This window comes from Protopterus annectens, chromosome 2.part1, assembly GCF_019279795.1.
Source record: "Protopterus annectens isolate FY-2018-M chromosome 2.part1, PAN1.0, whole genome shotgun sequence".
NCBI lineage: Eukaryota > Metazoa > Chordata > Ceratodontiformes > Protopteridae > Protopterus > Protopterus annectens.
Window position 1 is genome coordinate 728,219,287 of NC_056729.1, and position 14,845 is coordinate 728,234,131.

Below are 14,845 nucleotides of genomic sequence, written 5' to 3' on the forward strand. Positions count from 1 at the left end.
GTGTACTTCAGCAGGATAGAAAAAATGAGTATAGACATATATAGTAGTTTGGTTTTACAACTGTAGTGCTGTGGCATCCACATATAGAGACACCTGTCAAATGCACACATGAGAAGGCAAATGAGTAGCTGGCAAGTAGGGGGGCACATAGAAGAGAAAATCTGTAGGAATGTGCAAATTGGGGGGAAGCAGAAACATTTTAAACTGTCAGGACCCTTTTTTCTTTATATTAAGAGAAGGGAAGAGGGAGAATGTTAAAACTAATGTCTCGGCTTTTCCCGGTTAGGGGTCTCCACTGTGGAGCTCCGGTTTGCTAATAATTGGCAGTGAATTTTTTACGGTGCCGAGTTGCCAGCCTGACGCCCAACCTTCAAAGAAGGCACACCCGTTCATGCACGCACCTACCTGCATGTCTTTAAATGTCACTCGACCATGGGGAGGACATGCAGACTCCACACAGAAGGCGCTCCAGCCGAGAATTGAACAGGAGAACCTCTTGCTGTGAGGCGGCAATGCGAAGAGGAGAATGTTATAAGGTAAAAAAGGGAAGAAAGAGAGTTGTTAGGGGAAGTTTGACATGTAAACAACACTGAAAACACCACTATAAACAAGGATGGATGGGCAAACATTTAGATGGGGAGATGTGGGATGGATATAGACAGACGGAGGCCGGGCAAATACAAATGGGTAGGTCTGCACAATAGATATGATATGGGTTGTGACAAAAGAGGAAGAGAACACACCTGGCTGGGAGAATGGTGGTGGTCAAGCAGATTCAAACAACCTGCTGTTGCAGCTTATAGCAAAATTTGTGTGAATCATCACTGGATAATGGAGCAGATTGGCCAGTTTTATGGGCCACATCTTCCTCTGGCAGGATGGGGCTGCTGATGGAGTGATTCCACAATCTGCTGCAGAAGTATCTCCATTCAGATAATATAACTGCCCACTCTCTCTCAACCACAGCCTCCATCAGGTGCTTCAGCTGCAGGTGGGCCACATCAGGCCATGCTGCTAGCTGTCTGCCAGTGAGGGGCTATGACCCCTCCCTAAATGAGACAGTCCCAACCTTACTGCTGTCACACTCCTCAATAACAGCATCAGCATGGCCGTGGTAGGCAAATCTGTCATCTAGGCCTGAAGTCATAAGTGAGTCTATCCTGACAATGGTTGCATGTATACGTGAGTAGTACTGACTGTGATTGGCCACTAACATCTCCAGCATTCTCTTACAGAGGGAGATAAAGTTACTGTGTCAGTGTGCTAGTTCTGGAAGAGAACAGACATATCAGAGAACTGTGAGAGGTGTAAAGTAAGATGCCGGAATAACAATTCATAGTCCTATATATATATATATATAAATATATAAATATATATATATATATATATATATATATATATATATATATATATATATATATATATATATATATATATATATATACATTTACTATGAGAGCCGGGCTGCAGGCTGATGTGTCCCTATCCATCTGTCAGCATAGTGACACCGAATATTGTCAAGTTACATATGCAGACACATGAGATAGTGTGTAGACATCATGGAATCGTGCAGCATAAACCCACCCCATAAGGTATGCAGTATATACCCACAACAGATGGAGTCCACATACCCCATTAAGTGCCAATACAGCCTCCTCCTAACAGTGATATTCTACACAGGAGCTTGCACTTATGTAGTGACCTTGATAAATACCTGCCAGTACAAAGAGCACTGTCAAACATAATAACTAGAAAATAAAACTAAAGGACCATTCAGGGCAAGCATGAAGGGCTTCAGTGTTCCTTCACACAAGTGATGATAATGATGCTTACACTGTTCCCCTGTTCCCCCATCCTGGATATGCCTGTGACTCCGAAACTTCCTCATCTAGGTCATAACAGTCATTCATTTCCTAAAGACACCATCACAGGTTTCCATTAGTTTCCATCCAAACATGCTGCGAAGGAGATAAAAGCATAATCTTGCTGCCTTCACACACCATGCCAGCAGTTTTTGGTGTGTACCAACAGAATCTTCTATTCTTTTGAATATCCTCAGAAAATGGTGTCATTTTCATGACAAACAAAATGGTAGCCTATAAATCATACTTAAGTGTTTCTGAATCATGGGATGTGCAAAATGGAACTGCAGTGTTGAGCAATACACATATTCACACACCACCCCTGCATGAGCTTGCACCTACGAACTGTCATAGCGGAGCATAAGCATTAGGCTGTACCTAATGCCACAGCTGCACAGTAGCAAAATAAAGAGATCGATAAGCATTCATGCCTTCTGACCTGATTTGCATACATGAAAAACAAATATGTATAAAGCTGCATTGTTTGGAGGCATTCCTCTATTCTGTGCACTCAGTCACACAGATTATTGACTTCATACTGGATATTGACAGCAATGTCTGAAGTACATGCTCTGTTTGTATGGTTTATTGGTAACACCATTTCTTTTGAAGTGTCACATATTAGGATATAGTTTCCTTACAAGATGTTAACAACCTGATGTTGTCAATCTTCATTCATTCTTGACTGATGGGTTCAGTTCCGACCTCTCGGAACTGACTCGGCTGTTATACATAGCTTGAACCAGCCAAAAACTCTCATGCTAAGGCTGTACCCACAATGCCTCTCTTCCCATTACCTCAGATCTCATTTGTCATGTAGAAAATTGGACGTGTCAGCTGATGCTGTCAGCTAAGTGCTTTAAAATTTTTATTTTCATTGTTGTGTCTAACAACATTTGATTAAAATTCTATTATTTCTCTGTTATTTCTCTTACTGGATAGTTTTGCTACCTCATTTTGAGTGTGTGACTGCTTTCTGATTATTTCTACCCAATCCTTTTTTACCTTACAGTAATTCTTATTACCATCGTTGGTAACAGGCCTCCTCCCTTTCCTTATAACCATTGGTAGTCTTTGATTCCATTATTGGTATCCTTTTCCCTTTATCCTTTTACCTGTTTGAGTATTTTTTTCTATACCATTGTTGGTATGTCTGTAAAAAAAAACAAAACAAAAAAACAAAAACAACTCCTTTCTTCTTTTCCTCTCTTTTTGTACGTGAGTGTGTGTGTATGTGTGTGCGTGTGTGTGTGTGTGTGTGTGTGTGTGTGTGTGTGTGTGTGTGTGTGTGTGACCCAACTGTTTTTTGATATGTCAGAGAAACAAAAGGGGACATCTGGCTTCAAGCAGTGTAAGGCTGTAGCAGAAAGATGCTCAGTTCTGATGGGCATCTTTCTTGCATGTACTGTTTGGGTGCCCCTGACTTGGACATAACTTGTAATATTTGTCAGCGCTTTAGCCCTCGTACTTTAGCAGAGAGGTGCAATAAGCTATTCTTAAAAGGTTTGCTGAAAAGTGCCTTTACTGAAGGCCTATCAAAGGAAGAGACTTCAAAATCTCCAAAGCTAGATATGAACAAAAGAAGCCAGTCTGTGCTGACCTCCCCTACTGCACATGAAGCAATGTCCCAAAAATTGCAGGTTCAGACGAGTTCTTTGGAACTGAAAGCCAAAGTACCAAAAGTGATAGTATCATCACCCACGGCACCAAAAACAACTAAATCCATATTGGTGCCATCAGTCATTGATCCGACACAAACCTCTTCAGCACTGACCATTGCTTCAGCGCTGATGACCTCTTTGGTACCGACAATAGTTTCTGCACAACCACCACTATCCCCTCATTCGGTTCCACATTCCCCTTCCATACAACAGCCTATGGTGCTGAAAAATCGACCCAACAATTATTCCCAGGACTAGATATTACCCTTTAGTAGACCCTTTTTTGGATCAACAACCAAGCCCTTTTCTGGATAGACCTGAGTCCCCTTAGTGAATGTCAATATGTTCCTCTGTGTGTCTCTCAGAATTGGACGTAATTAGATTGGTGGACCAGCTTTTGGCAGCCAGAGGCCTCCCTGTACCTTCACAAACCTCTCTCCCACTCAGAGCTGAGGCTTATTCTCCAAGGACTCCACCAATTTATCCTCCTTCAACCTCTTTTCAGGATTTGGAGCCCTCTACTTTGACACTCCCGGTACCAGCTACCTCTGTGCTGAATGTGAACCTCACATCTGTACCGGACTCGACTCTGTGGTCTTTGGCTCCTTCAGATCCATAACACACCTGGGACCATGGTTTAGCTGTTCATTCTGAGATCCTTGGACTAGTTCTGGTTGTTTCAATGGTACTGTCTATGGCTCTTGGGGCCATGCAGTTTCGAGCCCTTTCTCAGCTCCTGGTCTGGGTGGAGGCTTGTCGGAGCAGGGTGTGACCCCAGTTACAAGGTTATCTTTCTCAGTTCCAGACTCTCATCCTGCTTCAGTTGGGCCTACCTTCCAGATTATGGAGAGAGCTTTGAGCTCAGCAGGCTTCCAGTTGGTTCTATCCTCGTCAAAATGCCATATTTTCATTTCCTCTGGTTCACGGCTGTCGCAATCTGATATGTCTGGACAGCGGGCACAAGAGCTGCAAGACACCCCGGTTAAGGGTCCCCCCTCACTGGAGTCCTCCTCAAAATCTCCACCTGAGGAGCAACCCCTTAAGGGATGTGCAAGAGGAAGCACCCAGATTCTCCAGAAGAATCAGTCACTGAAGACAGAGATTACGATGAAGGGGAAGGGCCCCCATGGTCAACCCCAGAAGATGTCTCTTTTGGAGACATCCTGGAAATATTAAAACAGAGGGGTGACTGGAAGCCCTCAAATGCATCCTCCAAAGAATCTGTGTTCTTGCAGGCTTTTTGTGCCCGCCCTTCTACTTCTTGGGTCACCCTGCCCACTGACGACCCAGTTAAGTTGATTGTTCAGTAAGTGTGGAAGGCTCCTGACTCCATAGAGTCTATTCCCCAGAGACCAGATAAGATTATTTCAGCCCCAGAAGATCAGCCCCATTGACTAAAGGTCTAGCAGTAGATGCCATGGTGGTAGCAGCAGCCACTAAAAAGGAACTCGTAGAGGAGAGTTCAACTGTCCATCCTCCTAACCGAGAGTCTCGGATGATGGACAGATTTGGGAAATGGGTCTTTGTTTCAACGACCTTCGTTATTCAGTTCTTGAATTTCTTGGCACACTTTACTAGACTCCAAATGGATCTTATAACTGAGCTCTCAGACACCCTTGCTGGAGCAGTGTCTGATGGGGTTCGAGATAAGGTTGCCTCTCAGCTTGCCTCCCTGGTTTCGATCTCAAATTCGTCCATGTGGCTTATCGCTCATACAGCCAAAGGGATGTCTAGAGCAGCAGGTACAGGCGTTGCCATTAAGTGTCATGCCTGGATGCGCTTGTGTGATTTTATGAAACCCATTAAGTCTTCCTTTATCAATGCTCCTGTTGATGGTACTTCTTTGTTTTACCGAAAGTCAGAGACACACTGGCCAGGTGTTAAAAAGACGAAAGACCCTTTCTGCTGTGGGCGTTCATTTTTCCATTCCACAATGACCTTACTCCAGGAATCAGAGGAGTGGAAAAATGTAGTTCAAGAAGACCCGAGGGCCTTTTCAGGACACACGTGGTGACTTTTCCCCCCGGGGCAGAGGGGGAAACTCTTCTGGAAGACGTCCCCTGCCCATGGCAGAGGGAGTCTCCATAACCAGGGCTCCAGAGATTCCTTTTCTGGACAACCCCATCAATGCTCCTGAATGGAGGTCTGATTACCCCTGAAGGCAGTCGGGGGAAGATTTTCTTTGCACCATTCAGCCTGGCTTACACTAACCTTGGATACCTGGATGCAGAAAAGAATTACCAGGTTATTACATTCCCTTAAATCTCTTGCCAAAATCCCAAAAGCGAATCCTCAATGTTCGACCTAGTCAGAGGGCCCTATCAGCAGTAGAGATTTGAAAGCTGCTTCAAAAAAGAGTCATCCAAGTAGTCCCACCAGACCAAATAGGATCCGGATTCTATTCAAGATTCTTTTTAGTGCCAAAAAGGACAAGGTATTGGAGACCAGTCCTGGATCTCAGCCTGTTAAACAAATTTGTATAACAGACAAAGTTCTGGATGGTCACTGTTCAGTCTATCCTTCCCTGTCTAGAGAAGGACAATTGGATGTGCTCTATAGATCTTCAGGATGTGTATTACCACATAAAGATGGACAAGTGCTCCAGAAGATATCTCTGCTTCTGGCTAGGAGCCAGTTACTACCACTTCCAAGTGCTGCCCTTTGGTCTCACCACAGCCCTCAGGGTGCTCACCAAATGCATGGCGGTCATAGCAGCTCATTTGAGACTACAGGGATTCCGGGTGTTTCTATATCTGGATGACTGGCTCTTCACTGTCCCCTCCAGCCATCTACTGCTTTACACCATAGACTTTGTTCTACATCTTGCTGAAATACTAGGCATTTCAGTCAACAAAGAAAAGTCACAATTGACTCCCACGCAGGATCTGGAGCTCATCGTAGCAAGATTAAATACAGTATCCTGTGTAGCCTTCCTTCCTCTCCACAGGCTGTTGAAGCTAAGATCATAAGTTCAAGTAATCTTTTGCCAAAACAAAGTTCCTGCTCATCTGATACTACAAGCTCTAGGAACCATGACAGCAATGATAATGTTAGTCCCCTAGCAAGGTATCACATGAGGCTTCTTCAATGGCTCTTGGTGTCAGAATAGTTACTTCTAATACACCCTATGTCCCATCCAGTCTTGATAATATATTGCTGCAAAAAGGATTTAACTTGGTGGATGAAACCAGAAGAGAGTCTATGGGGTCATCCCTTTTCCCCCTCTCAGCTCAAAGCTGTAGTGGCCATGGACACTTCCCAGATAGGGTGGGAGACATTTTCTGGGAAAGACTGTTTGAGGAACTTGGTCCCCTTAGGAGGCCAATTTGCACATCAATGTCCTAGAATTGAGGGCAGTGCTTAGAGTTGCAAGCATTCCAGGCTGTCCTTCCTTATAGGTTCATAGGTTCATAGGTAGGTACTAGGCTATTGGCCCTAGGGCCTATATGAGCCTAGCCAAAAGGTACCCTGGCTTTCGCCACCCAAGAAAATTATTTTCCTGTGCTACTGTCGAGCAGAGCCACAGAAGTGATCCCCGGGGTGAATTTCCTATCTCCCATCCAATCATCAAGAATTTTCTTGAAGAGTGCTAATGAGGAGCTTTGTTTGATATAGATAGGTAGTTTGTTCCAGAGTATGGGAAGTCTCTGGGACAGAAATCTATCCCTCCAACATGTTCTGTTTATTGTGGTGACAAGGTTAAGGTCCCTAGAGCATGTAGCTCGTAGGGATTTGGATTTCTTTAAGTGGAGCATGTCTAAAAGCTCTGGGTTTGACATAGCTTTGTGTGTTAGGCAGAGATCGCCTCTGAGTAGGCGATATGCGACAGAGTAAAGCTGCAGTTTTTTGAGACGGTCTGCGTAGGGCATCTGTTTGAGGCTGGTAATCCTCTTTGTGTGGTATTTCTGTGGCCTTTCCAGTTGTTGTAGATGTCTTGTGAGGTACATACCAAAAGGGGCATTGTACTCTATAATGGGTCTAATGAGTGATGAGTAGAGGGGAACAATGACCTCTTTTTTCCTGGATGAGAAACCTTTTGTGATGAGGTGTGCCACATAGAAGGATTTCCTGACTACTGTGGCAATGTGATTATCAAAGGAGAGACTACTGTCCACCTGTGTCCCAAGGTCTCTTATCACACTTTCGGTGTTAAGTAGACTACCGCTTATGTGGTAGTTCATAGGTACAGAGTTTTTACCAAAAGGGATGACAATGCACTTTTTGGCATTGAGCTTGAGGTCATGGCTTTGACACTAGGCATCTGTCTCAGCTAGGCCCTTTTGTAGGATGTCCACATCTTTTGGAGTTTTGATTATGGCTCCTAGTTTGCAGTCATCTGCGAACTTCGTTAGCCAAAGACCTTCTGTGTTAGCCTGTACTTCAGAGAAGTAGATGCCAAACAGGAGAGGACCCAGGACTGAACCCTGTGGTACTCCACTTGTCACTGGTCTGAAGTTGGATTTGGAGTCTGCTACTTTCACAGTGTGAGTTCTGTCAGTGAGTCACTTGGCAACCCATCTTGTAACATAGGGATTTATACCTAGTTTAGTGAGTTTATCTATAATTCCAGAGTGGGGGATGGTGTCAGAAGCCTTGGAGAGATCTAGATAGGCTGTGTGAATCACCTTACCCTCATCTAAGGCTTTGGTGACTGCTTCAAAGAAGTCAGGTTTAGGAGACATGATCTGCCTTTTACAAACCCAAAATGGGTGGGGTCATGAGTTTGGAGATTACCAATGTCATTGTTTATAAGTTCCATGATGATACGCTACATAGCCTTGCAGACCAGGCTTGTAAGGCTAATGGGGCGGTAGTTTCTGTGGTCTGTGGTGGCTCCCCCTTTGTGGAGTGGGATAACCGTCGCTGTGCACCATTCAGTGGGCACATAACCTGAGGTGAGGCTGTTGTCAGGTCCCATGGATGCTGTGTTCTTGGCTTTGGATAGTGTGTTTTTTACCTGTGCAGCCATGATTATAGGAACTTTGCATTCTTCTGGTATAGAGATGGGCCCTTTAGGGGATGACAGGGGGGTAAAGTTAGCACTGAACCTATCTGCCAGGATGTTGGCAATATCAGTTGGTTCTGTATATTTAGTGCCATTGTGCTGTAACTCAGAGCAGATCTGAGTGCTGCCATTGAGATTCTTGACATAGCTATAGAATGCTTTGTGGTTGTCTTTAGAGTCAGTGGCAATTTTGTTTTCATAACTAGCTTTAGAGGATTTTATGAGGGATCTCAGCTTCTTACTGAGGCTGACCAGGGAGTTTCTCCAATCACGGGATTTTATTCTTTTTTGCAACAGTTTCTTTCTTCTGTTGTAGAGTTTATTTATGGCAGGGGACCACCAGATTGGCTTCCTTTTTTGGGAGGATAGCATCTTGGTTCTGTTAGGGATTGCACAATCCATGCACTCATGTAAGTGCTTATAAAGTGCATTTGTGTAGGATTCAGCAGTCATACCTCTATTGTCCGTCAGCATGGGTGTCGCGAACTTTTCCACTTCTGTCTTAAGAAGCGTGAAGTTGGCTTTGGAGAAATTTTTTACTGTGGTTTCCCTAATGGGAGTTGGGGAGGGATGTGGATGTCTAGGATGATTAGCTTGTGGTCAGATCTGACCAACGAGGAATTGACCTCTGGTGTGGAGCACCAGTTGCCCATGTTGGTAATAATCAGGTCTAGGATATTGCTGCCCCTGGTGGGGGTGTGGATAAGTTGATCCAAGGTATTGGAATTTATGAATTCCAGAAAACGTTGAGCACAAGAGTTGGTACATGAGTAGTTTTCCCAGTTAATGGTAGGGTAGTTGAAATCGCCCATTATTAGGGTGTTAGGTTGTACCCTAATATTTTCCAGTGTATCAAGAAATGAGGAGTGGGAATCCTGGGGCATGGTGGGGAATCTGTAGCAAGCTACAATTTGGATTGCGGACTTGCCCAGAGTTAGTTGCACTTGGATAATCTCGGATGCATTATGCTGAGCAACTAGCCTGGAGGTGTGGATATCCTTAATGAATATGGACACGCCTCTGCCTTTAGTGTTTCAGTCCAGGTTAGGTGGCCGAAAGGTGTTGTATGAATTATAGCCTGGTATTGCAGGGGTACTCTCTGGAGCCTTAAACCAAGTTTCTGTCACTCCACAGATGTTGATGTTCTCCATTTTAAGGAGTGCCTCGAGTGAGTGCATTTTGAGGTTTAGACTTCTAGCTCTGAGTAGCAATACCCTCAGATTCTTCTTGCCTGTACCTGTTACAGTGGTGAATTTGTCATTTGAACCTTGCCTAAAAAAGGCACTATAGGGGTGGCTAGAGCCTTAGCCAGTATCCAGAATCCCAGGGGCGGCAGGTGCAGGCCATCTCTGGAAAAGCATCGTGGTTTGTCGATCATGTCATCCCAGGCAGACAGATACTGGATCCCCTTAGAATGACACCAGAAGCTTAGCCAATTGTTGAAGTCAATCATTTTGTCCTTGTACTGTGGTATCATTCTGGGATTCAGGATGCTACTCAGGGCTAGGGTCATACCTGCTTGGGCTACAAGATCGGACAGCTCCTCCATGTCCCTTTTCATGTAGTCCAGGGAGGTACATCTCAGGTCATTCACACCAACATGGACAATGACAGGGACAATTGCAATCCAATCAGACAACATGTTCATAGTCTGGTATATCAACAAACTGGGGGAACCAGGTCCTACCCTCTGTTTCGGGAAGCTGTAAGGATTTGGCAATGGGCAATTGCTTCCAACCATTTTCTGATAGCAATGCTTATCCCAGGGAACACCAATATGATCGCAGACAAACTGAGCAGAAGTATCCTCCTGTCTTACGAGTGGTCTCTCAATCCCAACATAATGACGAAGATCTTTCATCAATGGGGTCAGTCTTGCTGCGATCTGTTCACTTCTCCCATAAATCACGAATGTAGCAGCTACTTTGCCCTAATCCCCCTCGTGGGGAGTCCCTGAGAGACGCACTTCTTCTCAATTGGCCCCCTGAGACTCCTGTATGCCTTTCGCCCAGTTCCACTGATCCTCCACTTTCTGAGAAAAGCCCAGTGGTTAAGAAGCAAAGTGATTCTCATTGCACCTTACTGGCCCTGTCAAGTCTGATTCCCCTTTCTTTGGCCACATTTGGCTCACCGCCCCTAGACTCAGGACCCAACTCTGGACTTACGGTCTCACCCTCAGGGCTTGGTGCATCCCAATCTTCAAAATCTCAAGCTGACAACTTGGTTTCTCCAACTCCAGTATTTGCCAGGCAGAATAACTTGTCCTCTCCAGTACAAAAGATACTTCTAGCGTCCCATAAACCATCCACCAGGAAACTTTATCTAAGTAAATGGAAAAGATTTCCCATTTGGGTGTGTGCTAAGTGTATAGACCCTTTCTTGGCGTCAAGTTGATAAGATCCCTGTATATTTAGCTACCTTATTTGAAATGGGGGCTCTAAGTCTACAATTAAGATTCATTTGGCTGCCATTTCAAATTTTCATAACGGGTTTGACGACCATTCCTTGATGTCTCATTGTCTATGCAGAATTTTTCTTAAAGGCACTCTGCATCTAAACCCCCCATTCAAAGACCCTGTAGCACCATGGGATTTGACCTTAGTCTTACAATGTCTAGCTCGACAGCCCTTTGAGCCAGCATCTACTTGTGACCTCTAGTTTTAATCTTGGAAGACCCTCTTCCTAGTAGTTATCAGGTCTGCTAGGAGAATTTCAGAGTTACAGGCTCTACGTGTGACTCATCCTTATATAATTTTTCACAAAGAAAGGTTATCACTCAGAATCAATCCCACCTTCCTTCCCAAAGTGGTATGAGTCTAAAGTGGTATGAGTCTAATATCAACCAGTCCATAGACTTACCAATCTTCTTCCCAAATTTACAAAGGAGACTACTATTTATACTTGTTGGATTTCCACAGACAATTATGTTTTTACTTGGACAGAACAAAATCGTCTAGAAAATCAGACCATTTATTTTTATAATTTTCAGGACCCAGATTGGGCACACCTGTATCAAAGGTCACCTTGTTGAAATGGCTAAGAGACTGCATTACCTTTATATACAACCAAAATAAACTCAAGCTGTCAACTACAGTTAGAGATCATTTTACTAGATCTGTTTCCACTTCAGCGGTCTCCCATTCCAGAGCGTCTATGGAAGGCATATGTGCAGCTGCAACTTGGGCTAATCCACATACCTTCATCACTCATTACAAATTAGACATGGTCTCTGGGGGAAGAGCATCCTTTGGCTCTATGGTGCTCAGGAATATTCTTCCTTAGGGCTGCCCACAATCTAAAGTAGCTTGGAACTCTGTCCCATCAGTCAAGACTTAATGAAGATTGACAACATCAGATAAAGAAGTTATGTTCTTACCATAACGTTCCATCTGTGTTGTCAATCTTCATTCATTCAGTTTTGACAAACCACCCTCCTGCCCCCTCCAAAAACTCCTAGAGGTTCAAACCTTGTCCTGAGATATTATAGGGATATACCTTAGACAGGGCTTCTGTATTTTCTTAATTACTAGGCAAACTCGATCTGAGGTAATGGGAAGAGAGGTGTTGTGGGTAGAGCCTTAGCTTGAGAGTTTTTGGCTGTGGAGTGTGAGCTATGTATAACCGCCGAGGTTGTGCCGAGAGTTCGGAACCAAACCCATCAGTCAAGAATGAATGAAGATTGACAACAGAGATAGGATGTTATGGTAAGAAAATAACTTCGTTTTTTTGTCAAGAGCTAACTCCCTATCCAGTTTCCCTGATGTTTCTTTTCCTTGACTATGTTTGCAATTATAATTCTTAAATTGTTTATCTTCTGTAATCTTTCCTTTCTCTGCATTGATGTGAGCTTGCATGTTCAAGGAAACAGTGGGCTTCAGGGCAAATTACAACATGTGGGAAATACAGATATAGTAATTTGCTCCCCTGTAAAAAAAAAAATATAGTTTCTATTCTGTGCACTTTGCTGGTTTGGAAAAAAAGAGTTCCACAATCATTTTGAATCATTGCATTTGCTAATTTTAGATTTGAATATTTAATAGTATAACTTTAGCATATGGTTATACATCAATGATCTCACTGATTTGCATATAACTGCTTTGACTCGTAAGTGAAACAAAACATGTATAAGTCACTGTGCAGAAATTATTTTTTAAAGTGCATAGAACCAAGAACGCTGGATGGGAATGTAAAAAATGAAAACCATACACAGTACCACACACAGAAATTACATGCGCAGAGATATACACATGAGTGCATGCACACACTTACACAGAAACACACACACACACACACACACACACACACACACACAGACACACACACACACACACACACACACACACAAACAAATGTATGTGCATATCAGAACTTAACATAAAATATAATTATAAAGTGCACGTATTGGATAAACATTATTTCTGACTGGACCAGATTGCTTTATTATGTAATCAAGTATGATTATAATTCTCCTACTTTTTAAAGCATGATTAAAATTATCTCCTATTCTTGTTCAACATCCTTTTTCTAAACTGCTGGTTCTAGCCAGTGCTACAGCAGTAGTAAGCTGAGGAGTGTAAATCACACTTTGCATCTCTGTAACAGTTGCCAGATTATCCTATGGAATATCCAGGTGTTTCAGGCAATTTGAGAGATATCATTTCTCCAGGGTGCTGGGGTTATGCCAGTGCCTCCTGCCAGTAGGATGTGCCTGATGTAATAGAAACATTACAAAAATGGTATTGAGGAGTTACTGCAACATAAAGTAAAAAACTGTGGCACCTCTGTTTGAGCCTAGCAGGGAATAATACATCATAAGAGAAACAGCAAATGTTTAAGGGGTAGGGAGTTGACAAAACAATAGTGGTTTAAATAAATCAATTAATTAAACATCTCCATTTGCCTTAATTACTAACCTTTAAGGCATAATGTCTTATATTTAAGATTTAGCATATTTTCTGTGTTTTCTGTTTTTTGTAACTGTCTCTGAACATGACAAGTAAATATTCTGTGAGAGTCACCTGGAGTCATCCTCCTAGGTTTCCCAACCCGCTGACTGCTCTCAGACAAGAGAAATGATGGCTGTGCTCCAAGTACCAACTGGACTGATGAGCTGCTCACTGAGTCATGGTGTGCGAACCAAGCAAGCATGTGACCACATGTGAAGACAGAGACATAGACTGACTGACTGCTAAACTACTAGTTGCATCACCACCATGATACATTGCAGTAGTTGGAATACTGCCAGTGTTACACCCTACCTCTGGTTAAATGATGATCCACTCTACCCTGACTGATGAACAAGACCTCAAACTATTTAAACTTCTTCCTTGAGATAGATGAGTCTCCCTCACCTGCAGAGTGCAGTAAACTCTAATTTGGAGGTATTGATTTTCATCTCACCACCATCATACTCAGCACTGAACCATCAGATTGCATAACCAAGATGCCAGTCTTTTGATGTCAAGAAGACAACATTGTCCAGCAACAACTAAAGATACATGCCTAACATCACCAGATTATATAAACTTCAAGCTTTAGCTGTGCTTGTATATCCTTTCTGTGAAAATCATGTTACAAACGGGTAGACAGTGCACACCTTTGACGGAGTTCTGCACCCCCTTTGAATATATTTGAGTTAAGACTAACAATATAGACGTAGCTGTTTACAAATACTGAGACTTGTCTGCATGTAGCATCAGTCATGGGTCCCATACTGCTGTAGCACCACCCACAAAACATTCTGAGTTAAACATTCATAAACTTTGTCTTGGTTCACAGAGGACATTTAGACTATACTGGCAAACTTGTCTTATCCTTTCAGTATCCATACAAACAGGATTATTCGGTCTAAACTGCCATATACAGGATGGACTCTGCTTTACTCTTTCTCAACATAATCCTACAACAAAAAAAATTCTCCTCTCCCTCTTTTTAAAAACAGGAACCACTTTTCCAGTTTGCCAATCCAGGAGTAGTGTTGCCGGATGAAATGTCATGGAAACCAAAACAAGCCAGCAATATCCACTGCTTCTAGAATTTCCAGGCCCAATCTTATCCAATCTCAAAGCATAACCACTGTATCACAGTGACTTTATAAACAGTAACGGGCCAAACTCAGTTGTTTCTGGAACAAAGGTGAACATGTGTTCTGGGTTCCTAATCTCTGCAGAGTCTCCCTTCCATACCCTTACAATCTCATCAGTTAACTCAACATTTCTTTACCAATGTTATAAACAGCCTGGATAGTGTCTGGACCCCCCCCCCCCCCAAGGTCATCACATGTTTTCCAGAAGCTCTCCGATGACATCTGGAAGTTA

The 14,845-nt window shown here is 43.2% G+C and overlaps 1 protein-coding gene across 4 annotated transcripts in view; it reads left to right on the forward strand.

The window, feature by feature from the left end:
• Positions 1 to 14,845, forward strand: part of GRIA2 (glutamate ionotropic receptor AMPA type subunit 2) — a 1,022,901-nt gene that overhangs the window by 782,889 nt on the left and 225,167 nt on the right. The window lies entirely within an intron of this gene.